The sequence below is a fragment of the Phoca vitulina genome, unplaced genomic scaffold, assembly GCF_004348235.1.
Source record: "Phoca vitulina isolate PV1807 unplaced genomic scaffold, GSC_HSeal_1.0 scaffold5, whole genome shotgun sequence".
Taxonomy (NCBI): Eukaryota; Metazoa; Chordata; class Mammalia; order Carnivora; family Phocidae; genus Phoca; species Phoca vitulina.
Window position 1 is genome coordinate 19,923,930 of NW_022589708.1, and position 26,723 is coordinate 19,950,652.

Here is a 26,723-nt window from a genome sequence, read left to right on the forward strand (position 1 = left end):
ATAAAAGATACATTTTGGGGAAAAAAATATACTCTCTCATGCTAGTGGATAAATGACTTCTAAATGTGCCCATCAGTATTCATTTTTAGCAATATTTAATCTGAGTAAATGATTTAATGGATTCCAAGCATTTGTCACAAGGAATAAGGAGGTTTTTGTTTTTAAACGAAGATGGCCTACCTGTTACCTTTCAAATAATTCTTAGGTGGGAGCTTACTCATGAGGAAAGCCAAGCCTGGAGCAGGCGTCTAACTACGTAATAAAGTAACTGTCATGGCAGGAGGATGAAAGATGGAGACTACTAAACATTTTGGACAATGATTCAAAAAATCTAAAGAAGAACAGATAATCCCAGAGCATGATAACTTCTGAAAATAGTTTAAAAATGTATGAAACTGTTGCTTCTGCATAATTTCAACACCTTTTGAAGTAATACAATCAAAGAGGCACAGTTCTTCCAGATTAAATGTATTTTATTGATTTTTATCTTCAATGGAGTGAATGCTATTGAAGTTTCATTTGTACAAGTTTGAATACCTAGTTTAAAGTTATATTTTTGCACTGTGAACTTCTCCCAAGTGTACATTGATCAAGTAGTACTTTTTCTTTCTTTTGATTTGTTCTGTTTTATCAAAGAAGCAGTCTGCTCATATGGATACTGCCAAAAAAGTAGACTGGTTTTTGGCATGCATCCTCAATAGTGAAAGTTACTGTGAATTTATGTAAAGTGAATTAAACCACAGAAAAATGTGAACAAACCAGATCTAACTATAATAATAGGATGAAGGCTGTAGTGATATGAGTAAGAAATTAATGGTCATATGACTAGAGTTCTATTTTTGACTTTATATTTTCATATATATCCTGAATACATTTCTAAACTCTTCTAAAATTCTATTTTCCTACAAATAAAATGGGAATTATCTGATCACAACTGGACCATTTCTGAACAATAAAAAGGACTAAAAGAATATTTTAAAATGATTTAATAACTGATATTTTTAAATTCCTTCCAATAAGTTTCCTCTCTCCTTTGGCTAAAATTGCTTTAAATTTCACAAATAACCTTTTTACTTTAGATTTATGTAAAACTTTGAGATGTTTGCTATAACTGATTCCATCATATTTTTAAATGTTTATCCTGTATTGACCTTCTAATATTCCCTGGCTGTTTTCTTTTCTTGACCACCCACCCTTCCTTCCTTTCTTCACTTCTTCTTTTCTTCTACTTTTCAACTTTTGAATCACAGAACTCCTGAGAAACTTACAAAATCCTTATGTACTCTTCCCCATAAAATATTTGTATTCATCTTTGTATCTTTCAAAGTGTTCGTGGACCATCTATAGCCTACGCATGGTGACAGGATAAAGAATTTTTGTCCTAGAAAAGCAAAATAAATAAATAAATGAACAAATGAATGAATGAATAAACAAAACAAAACAAAACAAAACAAAAACGGAGAAGCCCAAGACCAAAGACGATGCAAAGGAACACCTGATTTCAGATTATGTTGCTCTGCATGGCTCTGATTCTATCACTTCTCTTTTCCTTTAGCCCCTCAAGAACATTTGCTTGAGCAACCGGACCTAACAAAAATGAGAAAAAAAAAGTTATCTTAGTAAAATTTTTATAGTGATAGATATATTAATATTTTTATGATATATATTAAAGTGTGTAGCCAAACATGGTAAGGAAGCGGTACTGTGAAACCATAAACAACAGAGGTCCGTTCTAGGCTATGAATAAGTCCAGGGATTACGGTGGTGACTCCACACCACAGGAAGAAGGCATGTGTCAATATGGAAGGTAATGTCCTACACAGCAAACATTAACTGGGGCTGGGTAGTATCAGCCAACACTTTAGAAGCCACCCTGAGTTGACTGTATATTCAAAAAAAGGAACAAACACTACCTCTTGTATCCATCCCCAGGCCTACTATTATTACTCCTTAGCATGATATTTAAAGTCTGGTATAATGTGGCCTAAATATCTTCATTTTAACTCAATGAATATCACTATAAATCTACAGTGTGCAAATACTGTGCTAGGTCCCAAATATACTGACGACCAAACCTACATGCTGCCTGTAAGCATGGTGCTTATGACCTCTGCAGAAATCTCTATAGCTCTTACTCTGGCATAACGATTATTCCCTAAGTTTGCTTTCTTCAGCAGATCATAAACTCCATGAGTGTTCACGCTTTTTTGTTTGTTTGTTTTAAGGAAGTCTGCCTGTTATAATTTTTTGTAGTATACCCTCAATGAAAATTAATTTGAATTAAAAATCTCTTGGCCTTGATTCAGAGAACATAATAGGTCATAAAAATTTGCCATTGATTTTAGAATCTCCCCTCATTTTATCTGGTAGTTCTTTGTTTTTCTTTTATCCTATATATTATCTTAAGTATGTTTCTAATTAAGCTCTAAGTCCACCCCTCTTCACTCACTGAAAATCATATCTCAAATCCATGCAGGGGCTTTGACTCCTAAAGCAGTGCTCCCAGTCCCTTGGTCTGGAGGCAGAGCCCCCAAACAGATGGACTGTTTGATCAGAGACTTCATCTGTCTTAGGGTTGCCACCGAGCCTGACCATGTTCATTGATGTTCTCTCATAGTGCCCTGTCAGCTGTCAGCCAGCTAAGATTAGTCCACGAGAACCCTTTCCCAGCCTGCACTGTCCCTTCATCACAGGACTCCCAAGCGTGCAGATTCTGTGAGACAGCCCCTCACTCAGATGGGAGTTTGGAGAAGATGACAAATGACCCATATCCCCTATTAGGGCTATTTCATTCCATTAAATGAATGACTGCTTAAAGAGACTATTTGTCACCAGGGCATAATTTAATCAACCTCATATAGGATGAGGAGAAAATGAGGAATTAGAACAAGTGACCAGAACATGAATCAATTTTTTTCTCCATCCAGATGCAAATGTGCTTCAAGCTATTCCTGTCTCTGCACCTAACTGCTGTACTTATTGAAAAAGCATTTCAGTCATTCATGTCCATTAGCTAAAGCAGGTCATTATGTTAAGACTTTCATAATTATAAAAAGATATTGTTATATTTCAGTTGGATTATTCTAAAATAATAGCAAATAAATTATTTGTAAAAGTTATGCTTTTCACCAGTACTTTTTACATTGAAATTCTTAAATAAAAAGCACATGAAATAAAACAATTTGTGCAAATTATCCAAACATTAACTCAATTTTATTCATACTTAATGAGTTCAAATTCTTTATGAATATAATAAATCTGTGTAATAAATAATGCCTATATTTCCAATTAATTGGATAAATAAAATAGAGAATATTCTAATTTTCCATTTTAAATGCATGAAGTCTACATATAGTCCTAAGGGATATAAACTGTTAAATACATCATAAACTTCAAGAGCAAATCCAAAGACAGTACAACTGAATGATCCACTTAAAATGGCAGAAAATGTACATTTTCTGCAAGGAACGGTTTATAAACAGAGTGCATAAACAGATACAATGTGCAAGTTTTAGGAACTTGAATTAATTTTGAGGATAAAGAGAAAAAATAATCTTAAAAGTTATGTAAAATTAATGGTGCACATATTTAAATGAATCAATTAGTAAATATATAAGGTCTTTCTGCTTTTTATTAGCATGGAATTATTGTGTTGGATAGTGGCCTAGATTCACAACCAGAAACAGTGTATTTCCAAAGTCCACTGCTGTAATGAAACACACCAAATCTGATGAAGTTTATTTGTTTTTTGTTGTTGTTGTTGTTTTATTTCTTTGTTTGGTTTGCTCCTGAGTATGGAGGTTTTAATAATTTTGTAAAGTATTATTGTAACATCCTTCAAGGTTTACATAAATAATATTTTTCAACTGTTTATTTCAAGTACATTTCGATAAAAGAATTCCAAATAAAACTGAGGAAGAAAATTACATATCACCTAAAAGAAACATCTGTGATTATCTGCATCCAAATAAGAATCAATCCATATCCTAATTTACCTGCCACTTTTCTAGGAACACCTTCCCTGCTGTTAAGATTAGGCCATGTGTTCCTGATACACACTTTCTAAGCACCTTATATTGTCTTTTATAGAATTTATTACAATTACAGCTAGTTGCTTAATTATTTACCCAATGTTTGTCTTTCATAGGAAACTATGGGTGACCACTTGAGGCAGGCATCAGGTTTCTTCCACTTACTGCTCTATTCCTACCAGCTAGCCCTGTGCCTGGTGTATAGAAGATACTCAACAAATAGAATTATATGAATAATTATCAGTCAAATGTACTATTTTAGCCAGGACTGCAATAATGAAACCCCCTCCAAGCCTCCAAGAGCTTCACCATTAACAGAGGGAAAGAAAGTTGTTTTTGTTCAGGTTGACAAGTCTAAGGCTTCACTGAGATATGGATAAATTTGTTCTTATGATATAGACATTTCTGTTTCTTTCCATTGAACTCCTATACAAGCATGCTTAAATTGTGAGACAAATAAGTTTATTAAGTGTGAAAGCCTTTGAGAGTCAAACAAGATGGCAGTATAACAGAAAATCACAATGCTGTGTGAAGAATAAGTCACTTTATTTTAAAGGCAGAGCTTTATAAAGAGAATTAACGTGTACTTGTCTCTATCTACTATGAATGTAAAAAATATCATGTAGGTAAAGTTATGGATGTAAAGTTAAATAGGTTACTTCAGGAATTGAAATGTTGGGTTGTTTATAAAATGCACTAATAACAGGTTGGCAGAGTAATAATACTAGAATTTATATGGCATTATTTCTTCAAACTGTGGATACTGCTAGGAAAGACATCAGAGTCATGATGATGAGCAATGTGGGAAAATATATAAAATCAATTAGTTCTAAAACAGCCATTTAAATCTCAGGCAAACATTCAAAGAGATGCCAAGCAGGCATATTTTTTATAAATAACTATATCCAGAACCATGCCAGGCAATATAGTTGGTAAAAAGAAATCTTATATAGAACATATATATAATTATTCTGTGCAATAAACAAGAAGATTTAAAAAAATTGTACTTTTTAAATTTCAAAGATCATCAAATTGAGTATTTCCCCCAGTTTTTACAGCTTTACGTTAATAAGGTAACTTTACACATATGCCTGTAGGAACCCAGAGAAGGTAGAATAGAATTGTTAAAAATAAATATGAACTACATTTTAGAAATGAAGAAACTGAGACTCAGATGGCTATGTAACTCACCCAATGTCACACAGTTAATAATTATCAGACATGAAACAGCCTTAATTCATTTTTTCTATTATTACATGAGGATATAACTTCTCAGATGAACTCTCAGAGTAAAAACAGAAACATTAATATCCTAGGACAATCTTTACATATTTGAACATTAATTCCTATACTGTATATGTTGAACCAGTAAATATTGAATGCCTACCGTGTCCCAGATCTTCTGGATGCGCACAAAAATCCCTGCCCTTGACAGAGTTTATAGTTGCATTTGTTTTAAGATATCACATGATCAGTTCTGAACAGTAAACACTTTCAGAAACATAATCTAGAATGCAAGTTTGGGGCGCCTGGGTGGCTCAGTTGGTTGAGCGACTGCCTTCGGCTCAGGTCATGATCCTGGAGTCCTGGGATCGAGTCCCACATCGGGCTCCCTGCTCAGCGGGGAGTCTGCTTCTCCCTCTGACCCTCCCCCCTCTCATGCTCTCTCTATCTCATTCTCTCTCTCAAATAAATAAATAAAATCTTTAAAAAAAAAAAAACAATAGAATGCAAGTTTGAATTCTAAAGAGCTAGACATGCCTCAGAATGGTAAATATATTTCAAATTGCATCCCTTGCCGTATACAAAATGCGAGAATATGTAAAATAGAGAAACCCAATATTTGATATGTAGGGTGTTTCTATTTGCTGTTTTCATTTGGACGGAGAATGCTTTCACAATTAGCTTTGCAGTTACACTATGAAATAGATATTTGTCATGAAATGTTTCCATTTTTGTTACTCTCAATTTTCCTTCGGATTCTTTTCCTGAGTAGCTATATTATTATGTATTTTACAACTACAACTCATTATTTTACTTTTCCCTTAGAATAAATTTTTAATGGAGATGACTCCTTTCTGATAATTTGAAATATAGACTATCAATATATTACTTGACAGAAAGCAAAACAATTGTGCATCATATATATTTCTTAGTATAAGCTATAATATATTTAGGGTAAATATATAAATGTATTTATTCAAGACGGGTTTTGCTCAAATTTAGAATTCAAAAAACTGATATATTCTGGAGCCACAAATTAAACAGGATCCACAAAATGCCTATTCTACCAGGGAAAAAATAATTGCCTCCTGGCTGAAAATAACTAGGTATTAAAGTTTTAAAAAATTGTATTATGCTCACCAGTGCAAGCTGATTGAATCTTTTCAGACTCAATTCGCTAGGCAGAAGGTCATTTATAATGCTCTCCATTAAGTATCCAAAGGGCAATTTTCTGATATTCCCCCATATGTTTTAGTCTTTCTAACATAACTGACCCCTTGGAAGACAACTCTTTCCATCTGCATGTGAAAAGTGCTGAATGTTTCCTTTAGTGAGGCTTAAATTGCTTTTAGCAGGTCAGGTCATCTCATTTAGTAGTTTCACATTACTTTATTCAGCTTGCAACTGAGAAACACAAAAATGTCTCACTCCAATTCCTCTTTTCAATGGTACTTAATATTGTGTTTGTACGGTTAAAAAAATTACCCTCTGGTATATGTGTTTCTCTTTCTCATATTCTCCCGTGTCCCATACACTTAGTTTTAAATAGTGAATAAAATGTTAGAATTTTAGATTTTAAATATGATCGATGGTGTAGGGAAGAAGAAATAATTTTCCCTCTTCTTTTCTTAGTTCTTAGCTGAGACCACTGTAATAAACCACCGCTTAACAAGAGAAAACAAAACCAAAACCAGAAACAAAAAATAGTAGTTTATTACCATATAACCTCACATATACATGGGAGAAATGCAGGGGAAAATTAGTAACTCCCCTACATGGCTTAGAATTCAGGCTTAAATACCATTTTAACATGGAAATGGAGAAGAATGTAGGCCTCTTAGGGGAGAGTGAATGATTTTCAGGGAAGATGAATGGGCCCTTAGAAGAACAGATGGGAGGTAGGGTAGATTGGGACAGCCTGTCAGGGTGTGGTGCAGATGTCTAGTCTCCTCTCCTGTGATAACAGTTAATCTTCTCTGGTTAATGAAACTCTTGGGGAGAGGATTTATGACAACTGAGCTCCTTTTGGAAGATCTATCTTTAGGCAGACAAGTGAAGTTCAGAGAAAGCCTCTTCCTGCATTTGTTGTTTTTCAATCGCCTACAGCTTGAAATAATCAACATTGAAAAAGTGGTATGTTTTAGCGTATCCTGAACTGCTACAGGCATACAGGGATGTCATTTTGGGGAGGGCGTATTCTACTACCCTTCACTGGCTAGACAACCTATTGCCTTTCTCCTATGTTTCGATAGCCCACAAAGATGTTTTGGAATTCAATTGTTGCTATTTAATTAGAAGCATATATTAAGCAATGATCAGGGCTAGATTGTCTTGAATAACTTTTAAAGTTTTAATTCCTGAGTTGCCTTCCACTATGCACCCGTGGCTTTCTAAAATCTCTCCCAGAGGGGCTTAGGGGCATTTGAGTTAAATGACTACCACTTTAGGCTTTAAAATACTGTTACATTTCTTAGGGAATTCCTTCGGGAAGTACCTCAGGCATGACATAATCATACCTCTAGAGGCTCTCAACCCAGGCCTGCCAATACTAAATAACGTTTTCTGAAATCTCTCACTTTGGATATTATTTGGACCTGGCCTCAGGCACTCTGTTTGCTTTCCACTTCTTATTTTTATTGTCAACTTGCCTCTTGTTTGGCAGTCGCAAGCTTGTAGATCTTCTGCTATTTCATTAAGAAAATAAAGTGACTAGTGATGTAACAATAATAAAATATAAATCACTTTTCATAATTCCATGTAAACTGTATGTGACATTTTAAAGCTTTTCAAATTTGAACAATTCTTTTACATTCTTTTTATAATGAAAATTTTTATCTCATCTGTATTGAAGAGGATTTACCGAGCATCTACCACATGTGTTCTGAACAATAACAACAAAATAACCTAAATTTCAAAATAAACTATAGCTAAGAAATATTCAGTATACAAATTCTATAATCATAGCAGTGGTTGGAACTTTTTGCTATTTCTATTGTTTTAAAAATAGTTGATTTTTTTTTCATATTTAAAGACTTTATCTTTAGAGTAGTTTTAAGGTCACAGCAAAACTAGGAGGAAGATACAGAGATTTCCCCATATACAGCCTGCCCTCACACATGCACAGCCTCTCCTATAACCAACATCCTACACTAGAATGGCACATTTGCTAAAACTGATGAATCCACATTGACACATCATTATCACCCAAAGTCCACAGTTTACCTGCAGGTTCACTCTTGCTGTTGTACATCCTATGGGTGTAGACAAATGTGTAATGACAAGTATCTGTCATTATAGAATCATACACAGTACTTTCACTGCCCTAAAAATCCTCTGTGCTTTGACTATTCACCCCTGCTTCCCTAGGAACCCCTGGCAACCACTGATCTTTTACCGTCTCCATAGTTTTGCCTTTTCCAGAATGTCATATACCGTAGTCTCCCCTTATCTTGGGGGTATGTTCCAAGACCCTGCAGGGGATACCTGAAACCACAGAGAGTACAGAACCTGATATATACTGTTTTTTTCCTCTACATACATATCCATGATAAAATTAAATTCAGAAATTAAACACATCAAGAGATTAAGAATAATCACTACTAATAAAAGAGAATAATTACCACAATATACTATAGTAAAAGTTATGTGATTGCGGTCTCTCCCTCTCTTTCTTTCATAATATCTGATTTTACTGTACTCATGCTTTTTCTTATGAGGATGGGAGAGGCTAAAATGCCTACATGATGGGGTGCCCGGGTGGCTCAGTTGGTTAAGTGACTGCCTTCACCTCAAGTCATGATCCTGGAGTCCCCAGATCGAGTCCCGCATCAGGCTCCCCACTCAGCAGGGAGTCTGCTTCTCCCTCTGACCCTCCCCGCTGTCATGTGCTCTCTCTCTCATTCTCTCTCCTTCAAATAAATAAATAAAATCTTAAAAAAAAAAAATGCCTACATGATGAGATGAAATGAGGTGAGTGACACAGGCTTCGTGACCCAGCACTTGGCTACTACTAACTTTCAGACTATAGGTCAGGAAGGTTCTGCTTCTGGAATGAAACCTCAGAAAGCAAAACCTCAGATAAGGGGGAACTGCTGCTGTTGGACTCATACACCACATGGCCTTTTAAGATTGGCTTCTTTCATTCATTACAACCATTTAAGGTTCCTCCATGTATTTTCACAGCTCTTTAGCTCATTTCATTTTAGCGCTTCATAATATTTCATTGTCCCAATCTCCCACTATTTATCCTGCTCCTGCACATACAAACGTAGGCAGTTAAAAAATTTTTGTTCTCTTGTTCTTAGTCTATCTTTTTTACAGAAAAGGTCTCAGCCAAGAACAATGAAATGTAGAGGAAAATTATTTTTCTTCCCCTACAATGTCAAACTGTCTTCCAAAACAGCTGTACCAATTTGCATTCCTACTATAAAAAGTATGTGTAGAAATGCAGGCATCTAGGGATGAGAGAAAGAACAAGGAGAAACAGCCAGTATGGGACAAAGGAATGTCCAGAGAAGTAGGAAGAAAAATATATCAGAAAAGTCCCAGGAAAATAATATTTGTATTCAGAGAGTAAAGAATTCACGCCTTCATAATTAAAAGATGGATAGGTCCTAATACTCAGTTAAAAAGGAAAACAAACAAACAAAAATACTTAGTGTTTTACATTGTTTTGAACAAATATAACACCTGTCCAATTCCAAAAAAAATCTAACTCCATTTTTGTTTACCATTTTTTTCCCACTTATACATGATCAGTTTTCCTTTTAAAATAACCTTTTGAATTTTGTTATCTGTGAGTACAAGACCCTTGAAAGGTGCTAATCAAAAGCAATTTCTGAAAAGGAGTGGGAGCAATCATGGATTATTGTCATGTGGAAAAGAGAACTTGTAATACAAATGTGTCCAGAATGAAGGTGAGACTCTCCCAGAAGCCTGCTTATGACCATTCCCCTAATCAATGTACTGATGCAGATACTGAGTCAATATCAAGAGTCATGTTTCAAAGTCTTGGAGTTTCCTTGTCTTCTTTTTCCTCAGCAATTATCAAGGCTAGAAAGAACTAGGGGTAGAGGGATAAAATGAAAGAGTGGTATAATTAGAGATTAGATGAGAAAAAATTTAATGCTGAGGCACTCTCTCCAGGAGTGGCGTTTAAGGAAAGGCTCTGTGCTGTCTCAGACTGAGGGGGAACCAAAGTTCAGGGGTCCCAAGGGAAGAAGAAAATCCTTAACTAAACTTTGGCTTTGGTTCTGACTGATAACTGGGGACAAAACAGTTCAGATAATAGTTTATAAGGTGACAAATGGGAATTTGGGGAGACCATGTCTGGCCTTGTCATAGTTAAGTTTTATCCAAGTCTTATAAGGACAGATGGTTCTGTCCATTTTCCAGAATACAAAAGGGTGGTCGGAGGGGGATGCTTTAACCATAGCTGTTTTCCAAAATCACAGAGCTTGGGTAAAATTTGACATTGTTAATAACCATAGCATAAGAAAAAGTAAGAAAAATAGGGCAAACCAATAAAAAAATTGGTATTAGCATAAAATTCTCAACATGAGTTTTAAACTTAGACATAGCTAGGTACAGTGTTATAGTTGAACTAATGTTCTATTCAAATAAAAGTTGAGGGAATAGCAAAACACCAGTATAATATGATATCATGGCAACATTTTTACTTCTTATAAATATGGAGTCAAATGCTAAAACCAGCATTTTGTTAGACAGCTGTAATAAATAATATTAAAAATAACCTTTTTTTTTACTCATTGGCCAGATGGATTGATTTTACTCTAAATGGCAAAATGTGTTTTTAAGCTTTTATTTCTAGTTCATATTTATTTAATTTAGCAGTGAGCATCCTGTAAGAGAATAAAAAAATATTTATTTTTATTGATTTATACTTGCCATGGCATTTTTTATTTCATAAATGCTAAATGACACAAAATTTAATTAAAAGCAAACATTTAATATATTGCCATTGAATGAATCCCTGTTTCCTCTAGCTAGCTCTCTTTGGAAGGCTTAGCATGGAAAATTTTCTGAAGTATTCTAGGTTATTGGGCTTGATTAATGTGACCATGCAAGTACCTCTTAACTAAGGGCAAAATGGTATACCCATTGTTTCACTGAAAAAAAAAAAAATCATCTCTGACTAGAATCCTGTGCCCTCTGAAAGTAATTGGCAAAATATAAAGACATGATTGGTAATTATTAGTAAAGTCAGTATTACAAAGAAGAAAAAGAGTAAATATGTTGCCTCTAAAATCTTAACCATACATGTGTTTATTATGTCAAATATAGCATAATATGGAAAGTAAGGTTTAAGGGAAGAAACAGATGGTGTGTTAATTCACATTCATTTTTTTCTCAAAAACAAATATGGCTAGAATAGCTGGGGTCTCTTTCTTGTCTTTTATCTACGAGTAAGTTTTACACAGTTTATAAAAGTATTTTTCAGCTTCAATTCCAATAATATATCACAGGCTGGATTTATAGGATTTTCAAATATGAAAGTAACAGAAAAAGAAAATGACGGGTGAGATAGAAAGCACAAAATGAGCGAGGGTCGTTTTGGACTCAGACTGTTCTGGAACCTTGATTAAGAAAGAATTGAAGAGATTATTAGTGCCTCTGTGTGGGCTAAATGCAGGGTAGGTCCCAGCCTTGTGGAACTTGAAGTTTATGCAATTATAGAAGTTCTTTTCAAGAAAAATAATACAAAATTAGTCGTGAAGGTAAACATTTATTTAGATAGAGAAAATAAATCACAGCCAACTGTAAATTTAAACAAGCTGGAAATAACACACATGTCAAAATCCAGAAAAGTAACATGTTATATTGATGAATTTAAATTTTATAAATAGATATGCATGCAAATATAACTTATATTTATAATATTTATAGTTAACTGCCTGATTTATCTCTATAATAATTTTTCTGTACATTTTTTGACTGTATACTCCTTGTATATTGGACCATATACTTCTTGCGTACGTTTTATTCCAATTACAAAGTCTATGGAGTTTTCTTGAAAGATAGAAAAATAATTCAGTCTTTTTCCCAGTATAGTTTATCAAAATTCATTTTTGTTTTTAATTGCTAGTGTAGAAAAATTGTTTTTTATTTCATAATGTGTAATTGGTAGTGTCATCTAAATTATAATTACTATTGATTATGGAAACACCAAGTTTCTTTCCTATCATCTCCCTGGTCAAAGGAATGGCAAGGGTATAGGCACTGACAAAAATGTTCACTTTGAGTGATGAAGGAGGAAGTGGGGAGTATTCCTCGCATGTTGAAGGAAAGACAATATATCATAGGAGATGAGGTTAGAGATGTAGGAGGTCACATGGGGCCCTGAGGCCACCACAGAGTACTGGTTTTAACCTGAATGACATGGGAACCAGTGGAGGATTGTGAGCCAAGGACACTCATACAATTTCACTTAACATTTTAACATTTCTGGCTGCTGTGTGTGAAAATGTCTACAAAGGACATGAGTAGAACAGGAAGATCAGTCTAAAGGTAAGGACAAATAACTGCAACAAAAACATAGTGTAAACATTTGGACTAGTTATTTTGGAACAAAATAGGGGACTAGTTATTTTGGAACAAAATAAGGAACATCTTAAGCACAAGAGGAAATAAACTGAAAAAAGGTATCTAGGCTTTGTCCCTTTCCTTATCCTATGGAAGCAATCTCTATACTCTTACTGACTTGATACTTTGAATATCCTACATCCTATGGTAACAGTGGAAAACACAATACTATTTTAATACTTTGTAGAAATTTAGAACCAAATTATCAAAAATGTAAAAGCTGGATTTTTCTTACAGTGGAAAAAAATACCCAGTTTGAAACAGTCAAATTAATATCTGATATTAAAATAAGGAAAAATGATAATTTTACTTACCAAAAAATCTGAGTTTAAATTTCGGAAAACAAAAATCTTTGTACTAATTAATGCTTAAGAGTTTATTCTATAATTTCTGACTTTCCTGGAATTATTTATCTGCTCTCTCCTATAGACTGTGAGACCCTTAAGCAGAGAACCAAATTCATTCCACTCTGTTATTCTCAGCCTTTAGCATAGTTACCGACATAGAGAAGATGTTTCAAAATCATTTTAGATAAAGGAAGGAAGGATTTAGACAATCATTCAGTCAATCAGAAAGCAAGCACTTATCAGAAAAATGGAGGGAATGGATCTACTATGAGGTAGGCTGGCATCAACCTCTCAAAAAAACTGACAAATTTCCTAAATTTCTTATCCTTTAATCTTGCTGGAAGTATCTCTAGAGAGATGGGACATTTAAGCAGAAAAACTAACAAGAATCTTCCCCTACTTCTTACTACTCAAGAAGTCAAGTTAACAATCAAAAGTATTTACTCTATTCTAAGAAGTTCATCAAGCAAGTAGTTGATGCCAAAGTATTCTAATAAGCTGAGATAGTTCATTTAATAATGTCCTTCAGAGATTGCACTAATAAAGCATTCCATTGGGAAGAACAAAAAAACAATTTAAGTTCCTTTACATGATACTGCTGATAGGTTTTAGGGAATAATAATTTCAAGTATTGGCTTTGGATTTAGACTGACCACTATTTGAACCATGATTCTGCTACTGACAAATGATTTACCAACTTTAAATATTGTAGAAGAAACAAAATCTACCACTCAATCAGTCAACCTTTATATTATATATAGTAGACTTCCTAGGCACTAGAAACTTCAGGGCATTAGGAAATCTCGGTGAATATTTTTCCCTTCCTTTTTCTTGGTAATCTTTAAAATGAAAAATTTTAAATATGACTCATTCAGAAAACACACTATAGAGAACTTCTCTTCAATGGCTCTTGTATAGTCATCTCTCTACTCAGCTATTGTTTGCAAGAATAATTGTACAGCAATTGAATATGCAGTATTCCTTATCATCTTTGCACATTGCTGATTTAGGTCCTTTGAAGAGTCTAATTTTCTAGCAAGTATGCTCTAAATGTGTGTGTATGAGTCAGACCATGTACCATCACAAGGGCAGGCTTAACCACAGTAGTTCTGATGATGCATTAATATATCTTCAGAGCAGTGTTCCAGTAATGATTCATTAGGATGCTACATCATAGTAGTGATAGAGAATAGAAATTGGCTAAAGAATGACTTGGTCATTTGCAATATTAAAAATTATACATTATATATGGAGCTTGTCGCCATTTTTAGGAATGGAAACATTCATTTATGCCATCTATTTAAATAATGTATCATCCATGGACAAGCAGTTAAACTACATTAAATTGAAACCAGTATCACTTAACATTTTATTTTCCCTGCATGTATATTCCACAGCAACATAAATAAAACATGACAAAAAATGCACATAATTTCTTACCAACCTGAGCTGATTATAAAAAATAAAGGCGTAAAGGAGGACAATAGACCCTTATTAAACTAATTATTTATACTTTGTAACTGTGCAGACTGAATTCCTTTATATCAAGGGGATAATTTGCATGCACATTACTATTTTTCCTGAAAAATTCATGGTATTGCATTCTAGGTTTTTTGTTGTGTTTTGTTTTGTTCTTATGAATTGGAAGATTATTTACCTATAGTTACTACATTAATTACTCAGAAAGTAATACAGCATCTACTTATTGGCTAACCTGAGTTTTAGTTTGTTCAAGTAATTAAAAAAAATCAGTTATAACTAATAGAAATGTATTAGATCTACTATTCTTCCCAAGGAGTTTTATTTTCTATCAGTGATAAATTCTCATGATTACAATCCTGGTGTCTAACTCAAGATCTTCTGGTAGTCTGCTAGTTGTATTCCCAAAACTTTTTTTTTTTCATTTTTTTAATGGAATTTTGGCCTTCTGGATAAATTTGGGATCAAATTTAAGCAGAAACAATATGGACAACTTTCATGAGATCTACAACTTAAAGTAAGCTACTTAGGTAAATAAGGGTGAAATAAATATCTTTACAATATTGCCTTCCAGTTGGTGGAGACAAAATCTTTTCATATATAAATTTTCTTTCTTTCTTTTTTTTTTTTTGAGACAGAGAGCAAAAGAGAGCACATGTGAGTGGGGGTGTGGGGGGTGGTGTGCAGAGGGACTGAGAGAAAGAAACTTTAACTGGCTCCAGGCCCAGTGTGGAGCCCAGGCGGGGCTTAATCTCACAACTCTGAGATCATGACCTGAGCCAAAAACAAGAGTTAGATGCTTAACAGACTGAGCCACCCAGGTGCCCCTTTTTAATGTCTTTCAAAAAAACTAAATTTTCTCCATGAATTTCCTTCATAAATTGTTAAAAATTTCTTTCTAAATATTTATATTTATGTTATTGTAAATATGTATTATTTTTACTGTATTCTCTAATTACTCTTGCCAATGCAAAGAAAATAAATTATTTTTAAGACCACATATCCAATCAACTAAATTTCTTATTAATTCTAACAATTTGTTTGTAGATTTTTTTTGGGGGGGGTAATTTTTTTTGGATTTTCTGTGAACAAAATTACATCATCTGGGATCAGTGCTAATTTTATTGCTTTTTTTTTCTCTAATCCTTATGTCATTATATTTATTTACTTCTGGATAGTCTAGAATACTGCCTTTGAAAGTGGGATGTTGGAAATCAAAATCATGAAGTTTCATTTATAAATAATGACAAAACATATGTAAATAATGATGTCTTAGGTTATGACCAAAGAAGTAAATGGGTGAAGTATGAAAGGGGATGAGACGATTATTATCTAGGTGTTCAGAGCACTGAGAGACCTGCTTATTGCAGGACTTAGATGCAAACTGAAATCATAAATGATGTTGGCAGGCTTAGCAACTGACAGAGTGACTATAAGTCAGAAGCTACAGGCTTGTGGGAATAAAAAGGAGTGGTTCTGGGGATAATAGATTACTTTACTTAGAATATTTTAATGCCATAAAATTCAAACCTGAAGTTTTTAAAGAAGAGAGAGAAAGAATAGCCTGGAAGTAGCAGTGAAGATGAAAGAAGACACCAACCCCACTCCAAGTGCTAAAGTAGGGAGTTCGTTAGATTCTAACAGGATACCTGAAGGCCAGCAAAGAGGAAGTCATGGCCAGCTATTGGGAAAGACAGAGGCCCATCCTGGCCACATTTCACAAGAAGCAAGATCAAACCAGACAGCCCAAGATGGCAGATGCCATGACAGGAAACCCCTGACCAAATAAGGAAGGAAAGGCCAGAAACCTTGCTTCCAAGAAATCCCCACCCCCAAGTAATGATTATTCTGCTCCCTAGCTAACAACTATCAGTAAAAGATAGAAACCCAAACCTCAGGGCACACAGCTCTCTCTCGCTTCTGCACCCTCTCTCTCTCTCTCTGTCTGCACTCCCTAACCCTGGCTAGCCTGCTTTCACATCTTGTGAGTGTACGTTCACTTTAATAAACTTACTGCTTAAGTTGCTTGTCTGCTGCGTTGTGTGTCTGTCCTTGAGTTCTTTCTCATAAGGAGACCAAGAACCTTCCACAACATCTTTGGAACAGGTTGGGTTGAGGCCTCAAGGGCTCAGGTCTCCGGCGTTCACCCGGCAGCACAACTATATGAGGGTGTATGTAACAACATCCAACCCTGGTAAGACAATGGGGAAGCAGTATCCTGGGAAAAGCTACATTTCAGTTAAAACAAGAAAGCAAAGGAAATTTTCAGAGATTCTGAGGTTATAAGGGAGGTTATAAGGGAATTCACTGATTACCAACTCTGCGTTCCAGAAACCAGTGAAAAGGTTTCAAAGTTAATTGGGGGTGGAAAACAGGTTAAGAGAAGGAGATGTGCATGACACCATGATAATTAGAGTCTTAGCAATGAGGATACCAGTTTTATTGTGATCACTGACATCAAGAAGTTAGTACTAATAGTCGCAGTAGTGATGTGCATGATAAGGGTACAGAGGAGAGGTGATCTTATCACAGTCACTCAGTGTTTGGGGGCTCCTATTTTTTCTCCTAGTGATCAAGTCATGAAGGAGGGATGTGGTCTTATTTTGAAAAAGAGAGAGAGAGAGAGACAGAGGGAGACAGAGAGCAATATCCCGAAATGGATATTGATTCTAAAAGAGGGGGAAAAAAAAATATTCTAATTATAGAAGATTTATTTCCTAGGGTTTCTGGATTAAATACAGATATATTAGCTGCTTTAAGCCACCAACTAAAAACAACAAGTAATGATAAGATACATTTCAATGACTTCTTTGATCTATGTTATTCTTTGGAGTACGAGTTGTTCTTAAATGTATATTTTTGCAGATAGTACATGATTGATGTTTTCAGTCAGGTTCTTTAGAAAATAGAACCTGAGGAAAAATGTGCAGTGAAAACTCTGTGGAGGAACACAATCCCCTGGAAGCCAGAGTATAAAGAGCAAAAGGGAAGTAAAGAATACACGAGGAAAAAAGTGCATTTGTCTTTTATTTTTTGTAACAAATGCCTGATTGCTTGGTCTCAGACCACATTTCCACAGAGGCCAAGTGGGCCTTAGAACTGTCTATCTAAATGGAAGACCAGGGAAGAATTTAAACCCACAGATCCCCAGAAACTTTTGTTTCCTGAAGGTTAAAGTACAACCCCTGGGTTGCTCACCCTTCCCTGCCTCTCAGCAACCTGCTCTTCCACGACGCTTGCCCAGTAAATGAAAAGTCAGAGACGTCTTCCCACAACAGATGGCAGGATGCCCAGATCCTTGGTTAGTCCCCGAGGCGGAGGCAGCCACAGCAACATGGTGGCCATGAAGACGCTGAAGCTGTGTGAGCCCTGGGGAATGCCGTTTGGGTGATAGAGGCCAGCAAGCATTCAAGAGTGGAGATGGTGCTTCTCCTGAGTGAATCACAGCTTCTCCTTGGGCTTGTATCCACTCCCATCCTTTTAGAATATACGAATGTCGTTTGAGAACCAAAAGCCCTCACTTCATTCCCAAGAGGGTTGATACAAGTGCAATCCTTCAACATCAAGGCCAGGTGTATTTTCTTGAAAGATTGAAATGGATGAGCAAACTAATCTATGATCATTGCTAGGGACTTCAGTGTTACTCATCACCTCACCTCTGCCGGGATGACCCAGACCTCGATCTGCCTGGCACTTGTTGAGCCATGTTTGCTGCATTTGCCTCCTCATCATTACTGAGAGGCATGAGAAGTACCAAAACATACCCAAGAACATTGTGAATGCTCTGGAAATATTTCTCTCTGCTCCCACTGTTTATCAGCAAACTTAAACACTGACAGTACTTAAAGTTATTTCTCTAGCATGTACCATAATGCTTTTCTTTGCATGTTAGTCCTCTGGCTGAAAGAATTCAAAATGGCCCGGTTGTATTTGTCGCTTCTAGTTCAGTGAAATTGTCATGCTTTCCCCTGGAAAGACATTTTACCAAAGAGGAACCAGGTTCTCTTCACCATAGGACCTAAGGTTGTGGAGATGAGAAGCACAAAGTGCACAAGCAATGCACTGGGAATGATGATGAGTCGGTCATACACTTTGGTTTCCAGACTCTGAGTACTCACAAACACAAACCATATATTGATCACTGCTCAGTGTGGGTGGTGTTGGTGTATATTGGAGTAAATTTTGTAATCATGCAATCGTTGCCATTACTACTTCTTTGCTCTAAAATGGGTCCATTTGCTTGATGCCAACTTATGTGAGATACTAAGTCAATTCATTAGGCATTCTACAAACAGTAGTGTAGGGTGGGGGCCTAGTGCACAAGGAATCCAAACCCCTGTCTACAGTATATATTGTTTTGTTAAGAAAAATGACTGCCCCCACCAATATGGAAGAAACCTGGAGTAATCAACCTGTTACAGGTTCCTGGCAGTTTAACAGGAGGAATGGGGCCATAATGAGGTCTCAGTGTTGGTTCCTGCTGCTGACAAGTAGAGATTTTTGAGCAGTTATTTTAGCTAAACAGGGATTAGTGGGAAGAAATTGACTGATACTTTTGGGTTTACAAAGAGCCTAATTTCTGTTATCATGGCCACTTTCTTCAGAGGGAGGATGGTTGGTTTGCTAGAAAGAGTTAATATGTTTACTGCATTGACAAGACCATCCTCTGCAGTAGATACTTTCTGGAAAGTATTAATGTGAAGGATAAAAACTCATGCTTTTTTCTCATTCCCACAGATTATTTCCACATGAAACTTCCCCAGATGCCCCTGACATTGAATTTTCTAGCCTTGTTCCTTTCAGACTCCTGAACTACAGCCAATCCATTTTCTCCTGCACAGGAGTCAGTGTATACCCCCAGGTCAGGCCACATTCCACTTACAGTACTTGCAGCTCTAACCACTGAGGAGATTCCCCTTCACCACATCTCTTTAGGTCCACCTCAGAATGTGGCTAAGCTATATTGTGGTTAACAGTACAGTTTCAGCTAATGCTAATGGATTATACCAGTCTGCCTCTAAGCCATGCTCAATTTCTTTCCTCCTCCTTGTTGTCATGGAAAATCACCTGTGGGGCCATAGACTTGGGTTGAGAAACAGTGCCAGTGTAACAAGGATTGGGATGTGGGAGTCTAGACCATTTCTTCACACAATTTATTCATACCTTCTGGATCAGCTCAGGATGACATCAAATTGACCTGACTGGACTTCCTGACTCATGGTTAGCTAAGCTTTTATCTCATTAATGACTGGGTGTATTTACTTGGTATCCTATGACACTATGAAACTGGTTTTTTGATGGAGTACAGTTCTCCGCTGGATGGCATAGCATTGTTCTGGAGTCATTGGGATCTATGTATATCTCTTCTGTAAGGACTTACTAGAAATTCCACAAAGCATTTTTATCCACCAGAGGCATCTTAAGCAATTGTATATGTTGGGCTAAGTAGCAAAAGTGGAAAAAATTCTTTTTCTCTAGCCTACATATGTTGCAAATCTTGCTTTTCAGACTTCAACCAATAAATGGATTTCAGAAGTATTTTCAAGTGCCACCATGCTGCCTCTAAAATCCAGAGTTACCCTTAGACAGTTGGGCACCCTTAGTGGTGGAGGTATGAGATACAAAAACTCTTCCTTTACCCTTAAGGAAATGTCCTGGCATGTTCCAGATCAGTTAATTCCTAAATATTTCACCATTGTGGAAAGCCACTCGCACACATGTGTCTTACTGGGAAATCAAATGTACCTACTACTGTCTGGTCACCAAGTTCAATGAAAATGATCACATTGATATTGTGAGCAGTACCTTGTTCAGCAGAACACCAAGAAAACCAAGGGGGTGGGAACCAGGCAAACCATGAGACTCAGTAACCATGGCAGTAAAGATTTAGTGTTAAATTACCAAGTGGTAACTAAGATCAACATAACTATTTTTATATATCTCTCCAGATGATCTACCCCCTAAAGAAATGGGGGTAATTTAAAAAAAGACATGATTTTGCAGTCCAATAATTCTCAAACCTGGTTTGAGAACCATTGGAACCATCTGTGAAACTTTTGATATTGGAGCCCTAATACCCTAGAGATTTTTATTTAATTGATCTGAAAGGAAGCAAAGGTACTTTTAAAGCTTCCCAGACATTTCTAATATACAGATAAGATGTGAGAACACTTTAATTAGACTCTTGGAGAATAGAGACTAAATATCAAGACCAAGAACATAATTTATTAGTTATCCATAATTCCTTCAGCGTCAAGACTGGAAAATAATACATTTCTAACAGTGATAGCCAATCGTCTCAACCCACCTTCCTCTAAGAGACAAGTCATTATTTAATTGTAAACTCTATTAATGTGGTAATGGGCTTGGGCCTTAGGAAACCAGGGACTTAGAACCTGATAGAGCTCCTGGTAATACTATTACCCCAATCTCTCTCTGTGGCTTTGTAGTTGTACATGGGAAGGGGGCTAGAATAACCAGTATACATTTATGTAAGTAAATTTTAGTGTTTGCTGTATAGCCAAGATTTCGTGGCATTTGGAGTTTGTTTTGCATTTTTTTACTTAGTTTTTAGTATTCCAGTAATATGCAAAATCAAGCTACAGTGAATAATTGAATTCAACAAATGCATAAAGAGCATAATTAAGTTCAAACAATTTCCATACTCTAACAATGTTTTAGACACTGGGATAATAAAAGATCAAATGGGTCCTATTTCAAGATGTTCACAATCTAGTAAAAGCCAATTGTAGTTTGATGAAATGGTATTGTTATAGTTACTACACACAAGAGAGTTTTCTATGTAATTCTATATCACTTTAAGAGATACATATTATTGTCCCCAATTTACCAAAAGGCAAACTAAGTGAATTTAGGTAAACCAAAACTTTCATATCTATTTAACTTTAGAAATGAGATTTGAATTCAAGTTCTTTTGGTTTCAAAGATCATTGTAATTCCCTATGTTATGCTGCTTCTGATTGTAGGGCTTCAAGGGAAGTATTTCTGTTATTTACATTTATAGGACCTAGAAGATAGTAAATAACAATAATGTATATGTAATAATAAAGTAATAATTTTATTGGTTGAATACATTTAAATCACTAGAAATATTTATTTATTTAGATTTAGAATATTTATTCTAAATCACTAGAAATATTCAGGTAAATGAATTTTTCTTTAGTCTTCAGATCTTTCAAAATTTTGCCAAAAGCATGTTAAATCATCTCTAATTTATTTAAATCAATTAAAAGACAATTGTTCTGTAGACAAATATGAGTTTATTGATGCATTTGTCTAAGCTATTTAAATCATGTGAGCATTCATCTATACTGATTCTTAAATTCAAAATTACTCTTTAATGCTATAACTCTGAAGCAGAATTTTATGGATTTTTTTTCAGTTACCATGTTAAAACTTTTTCTTCTTCCAATTTCATTGTTGAAATATTAAGTTCAAGGACAAGTATTTTTTTAGTGTCTCTCAAATATAGATTTTTCTTACAAAAGTCCCTTGCTTTAATGAAAAAGTTTTAAGAGAATATGGCCTATGTCCATTTCTCCTTTATCATTTCCCCAGAGTCCCTTTAATTTGCTCAGAATTCACTCTTTCTCTATCCTTAGTGTTCACATGGAGAACACTGAAGAGCACTATCTATAGCTTGCCTTTAATTCAAATTTTACAGCAGTGACCCAATTGGTAATTCTGTATTGGTCTTTTTTTGTTGTTCTTGTTAAGGAATAAACTTCCTAAAGTGTTTATTACTTCAAACTATGCTAATGGTAGAATGCTAACAGTAGAAAAAAGGCAACGTGGTAAGTTTATTTAAACACCATTTTTTCTCCCTCGATCTCTGTTTTTCTCCCACTTTGCTTGATTTCTTACGTGTGTTCTCTAAGACGTCTTAAAACACACACACACACACACTTATTGAATGTCTCAAGGTCTGTGAAAGAAGAGTGTAAGTTTTTTTAACTCTCTTTTTTCTCAGTTTAGAGACATAAAGTGTAAGGCCACTACAATTTTGGCTGAAGAAATGTCCCCTGAGACCCATAAAACTTGCCTACAGTAGATCAGGAAACCTAACTTTTATAAAGCATTTTGACTTTCATATGCCTCTCTTGGAATGTCTTTTTCTTTCCTTCCCCATTTACCTCCTTATCTAGTAAAGATCTCCTGTCTGTGGCTCCACCTTTGAAGAAACTTATTTTCAAAAATAAATTTTCTCAATCTAGCAGTAATGAGTTTTGCCATGAGAAACAAGATGGAATACATTTTAACATTTATGCAATTCTGATTCTTCTAAAATATCTCATGTACATTTTATATTTAAATGTATCAGTGAAAGAGAAAGAATTAACATTTCATATTTCATCTCATGTTCAAATTTTCAATTCATTTTACATTGTTTCAGTAGAATCTGTCTTTTTCAAAGATGTTTTAACCTCTTTTATCATTTAAAAACTGGAGATTTTAATGATTATATTTTTGATATACTCACCTAACTGGAAAAACAACATTCATGGTCTTAATATCACTGGAATAATGCAGAATAATAAAATTACAGTTACATTTATTAAATTTATATTTATATGTTAAATCATACCAGAGCTTCAAGTTCTGATGTTGAACATAATGACGCTTACTTAAAATAATTATTGCATAAATGATAGAGATATGTTAAAGCACATTGCCAACTCTGGTTGATACATTTGAGGATGGTGATTGCTTCTCTTTCAAACCATGAAAATCTTTGCAACTGTGATTTATTTTATTGACAATTTTTGATTCTAGTAAAAATGATCTATATATTCTGTGCTAATGAGTTATTCTTTATTTTATGTTTTTAAAGATTTATTTATCAGAGAGAGAGAAAGCACAAGCAAGGGGAGTGGCAGGCAGGCAGAGGGAGAAGCAGGCTCCCTGCTGAGCAAGGAGCAGAATGTGGGACTTGATCCCAGGACTGTGGGATCATGACCTGGGCCAAAGACAGACACTTAATCGACTGAGCCACCCAGGAGTCCCAGTTATTCTTTACTTTAGTCAGTATCTTTTGTTGTGCTGTGCAGTGTAATGTTCCATTCTATAGCCCACTAATTAATAATGAAATATCATTTTAAAGTTTGTATAACATTTTGAATTTCATTTATTGACTTTTTTCATATTTGATACTTCAGTTCACAATAAAATTCTTCAGTGTGCTGTTATATGGTTACTTTGTTAATTTCAGACAATTCTTTTCTTAGAGACTTTATAAAGTATTAAAATTTTTCTTATTATAAGTGAACATCCATTAACATCAAATATACAGAATCCCTTTTGAGGATTTTTCAGGATTGCTTTTTTATTAAAAAGAAATCTATTATAAGATGGTTCACTGTTGCCCAGAATTTATCAACTATTATTATTATAGACTGCTTAATCTAAAAAGTTTCAACAACAAACTTGAATATTCTTTCAAGTTACTAATATATATGTGCAAAATGTTGAAATTAAGGATAAAAATAATATGATTCTCTCAATAGTAAGGAAATAGATTGAACACCCTTTCTTGAAAAAAATCTCTAAACAAACTAGGTATAGAAGAAACATACCTCAACATAACATAGGTCATGTATGGTAAACCCAAAGTTAACATCATACTCTATGCTGAAAAACTGAAAGCATTTCCTCTAAAATCAAGAATAAGAAAAGAGTTCCCACTATCACCACTCTTACACAACACAGTACTGAAAGTCCTAGCCAGAGTGATTAGGCAAGAAAAAGAAATAAAAGGCATCCAAATCAGAAAGGAAGAAGTAAAATTGTCTCTGTGGATGGCATGATCTTATATAAAGAAAATGCTAAAAATTCCACCAATAAAATGTTAGAACTAATAAATGAATTACGTCAAGTTCCAGAACATAAAAATCACCATATAAAAATCGGTTACATTTCTATACACTAACACCAAACTATCCAAAAAGAAATAATCCCTTTATAATAGCACCAATAACAATAAAATACTTAGGAACAAATATAACCAAGGAGGTGAAATATCTATACTGAAGGCAATAAAACATTGATAAAAGAAATTAGAGAACACACAGTTAAATGGAAAGTTACCCCATGTTGACAGATTGGAAGAATTAATATTGTTAAAATGCCCACCCATACTACCCTAAGTGATCTACAGATTCAGTGCAATCTTTATTGAAATTCCAATGGCATTTTTCACATAAAAAGAAAAAAAAATGCAGATATTCATATGAAATCATCAAAACCCTTGACTAAGCAAGACAATCTTGAGAAAGAACAAGGCAGGAGGCATCATATTTCCTAATTTCAATCTATATTACAAAGTATTGTCATCAAAATAGCATGGTACTAGCATAAAACCAGACATAAAGAACATGGAGTAGAATACAGAGCCCAGAAATAAACTCTTGCATATACAGTCAACTAATATTTTCCAAAGGAGCCTAGAATACTCAATGGCAAAAGTTTAGTCTCTTCATAAATGTTGTTTTTGGGTGTTGAGTTTGAGAACTTTATAGATCTTGGATACCAGCCCTTTATCTGTAGTGTCATTTGCAAATATCTTCTCCCATTCTATGAGTTGCCTCTTTGTTTTCTTGACTGTTTCCTTTGCTGTGCAGAAGCTTTTTATCTTGATGAAGTCCCAAAAGTTCATTTTTGCTTTTGTTTCACTAGCTTTTGGAGATGTATCTTGAAAGAAGTTGCTGTGGGTGATGTCAAAGAGGTTACTGCCTATGTTCTCCTCTAGGATTTTGATGGATTCCTGTCTCACATTGAGGTCTTTCATCCACTTTGAGTTTATCTTTGTGAATGGTGTTAGAGAATGGTCAAGTTTCATTCTTCTGCATGTGGCTGTCCAATTTTCCCAGCACCATTTATTGAAGATACTGTCTTTTTTCCATTGCATGTTTTTTCCTGCTTTGTCAAAGATTATTTGACCATAGAGTTGAGGGTCCATATCTGGGTTCTCTATTCTGTTCCATTGGTCTATATGTCTGTTTTTGTGCCAGTACCATGCTGTCTTGGTGATCACTGCTTTGTAATATAGCTTGAGATCGGGCCCAGCTTTGTTTTTCTTTTTCAACATTGCCTTGGCGATTTGGGGTCTTTTCTGATTCCATACAAATTTTAGGATTGTTTGTTCCAGCACTTTGAAAAATGTCATTGGAATTTTGATTGGGATGACACTGAAGGTATAGATTGCTCTGGGTAGCATAGCCATTTTAACAATGTTTATTCTTCCGATCCATGAGCATGGGATATTTTTCCATCTTTTTGTGTCTTCTTCAATTTCTTTCATGAGGGCTCTGTAGTTCCTAGAGTACAGATCCTTTACCTCTTCGGTTAGGTTTATTCCGAGGTATCTCATGGTTTTTGGTGCTGTTGTAAATGGAATCATTTCTCTAATTTCTCTTTCTACAGTTGCGTTGTTAGTGTATAAGAAAGCAACTGATTTCTGTGCATTGATTTTGTATCCTGCCACATTACTGAATTGCTGTATGAGTTCTAGTAATTTGGGGGTGGAGTCTTTTGGGTTTTCCACATAAAGTATCATGTCGTCTGCGAAAAGAGAGAGTTTGACTTCCTCTTTGCCAGTTTGAATACCTTTTATTTCTTTTTGTTGTCTGATTGCTGTTGCTAGGACTTCTAGTACTATGTTGAACAATAGTGGCAAGAGTGGGCATCCTTGACATGTTCCTGATCTTAAGAGAAAGGCTCCCAGCTTTTCCCCATTGAGGATGATATTCGCTGTAGGTTTTTCATAGATGGATTTTATGAACTTGAGGAATGTTCCCTCTATCCCTATACTCTGGAGAGTTTTAATCAGGAAAGGATGTTATATTTTGTCAAATGCTTTTTCTGCATCAATTGAGAGGACCATACGGTTCTTCTCCCTCCTCTTATTAATGTGTTCTATCACATTGATTGATTTGCGAATGTTGAACCACCCTGGCATCCCGGAGATAAATCCCACTTGGTCATGGTGGGTGATCCTTTTAATGTATTGTTGGATCCTATTAGC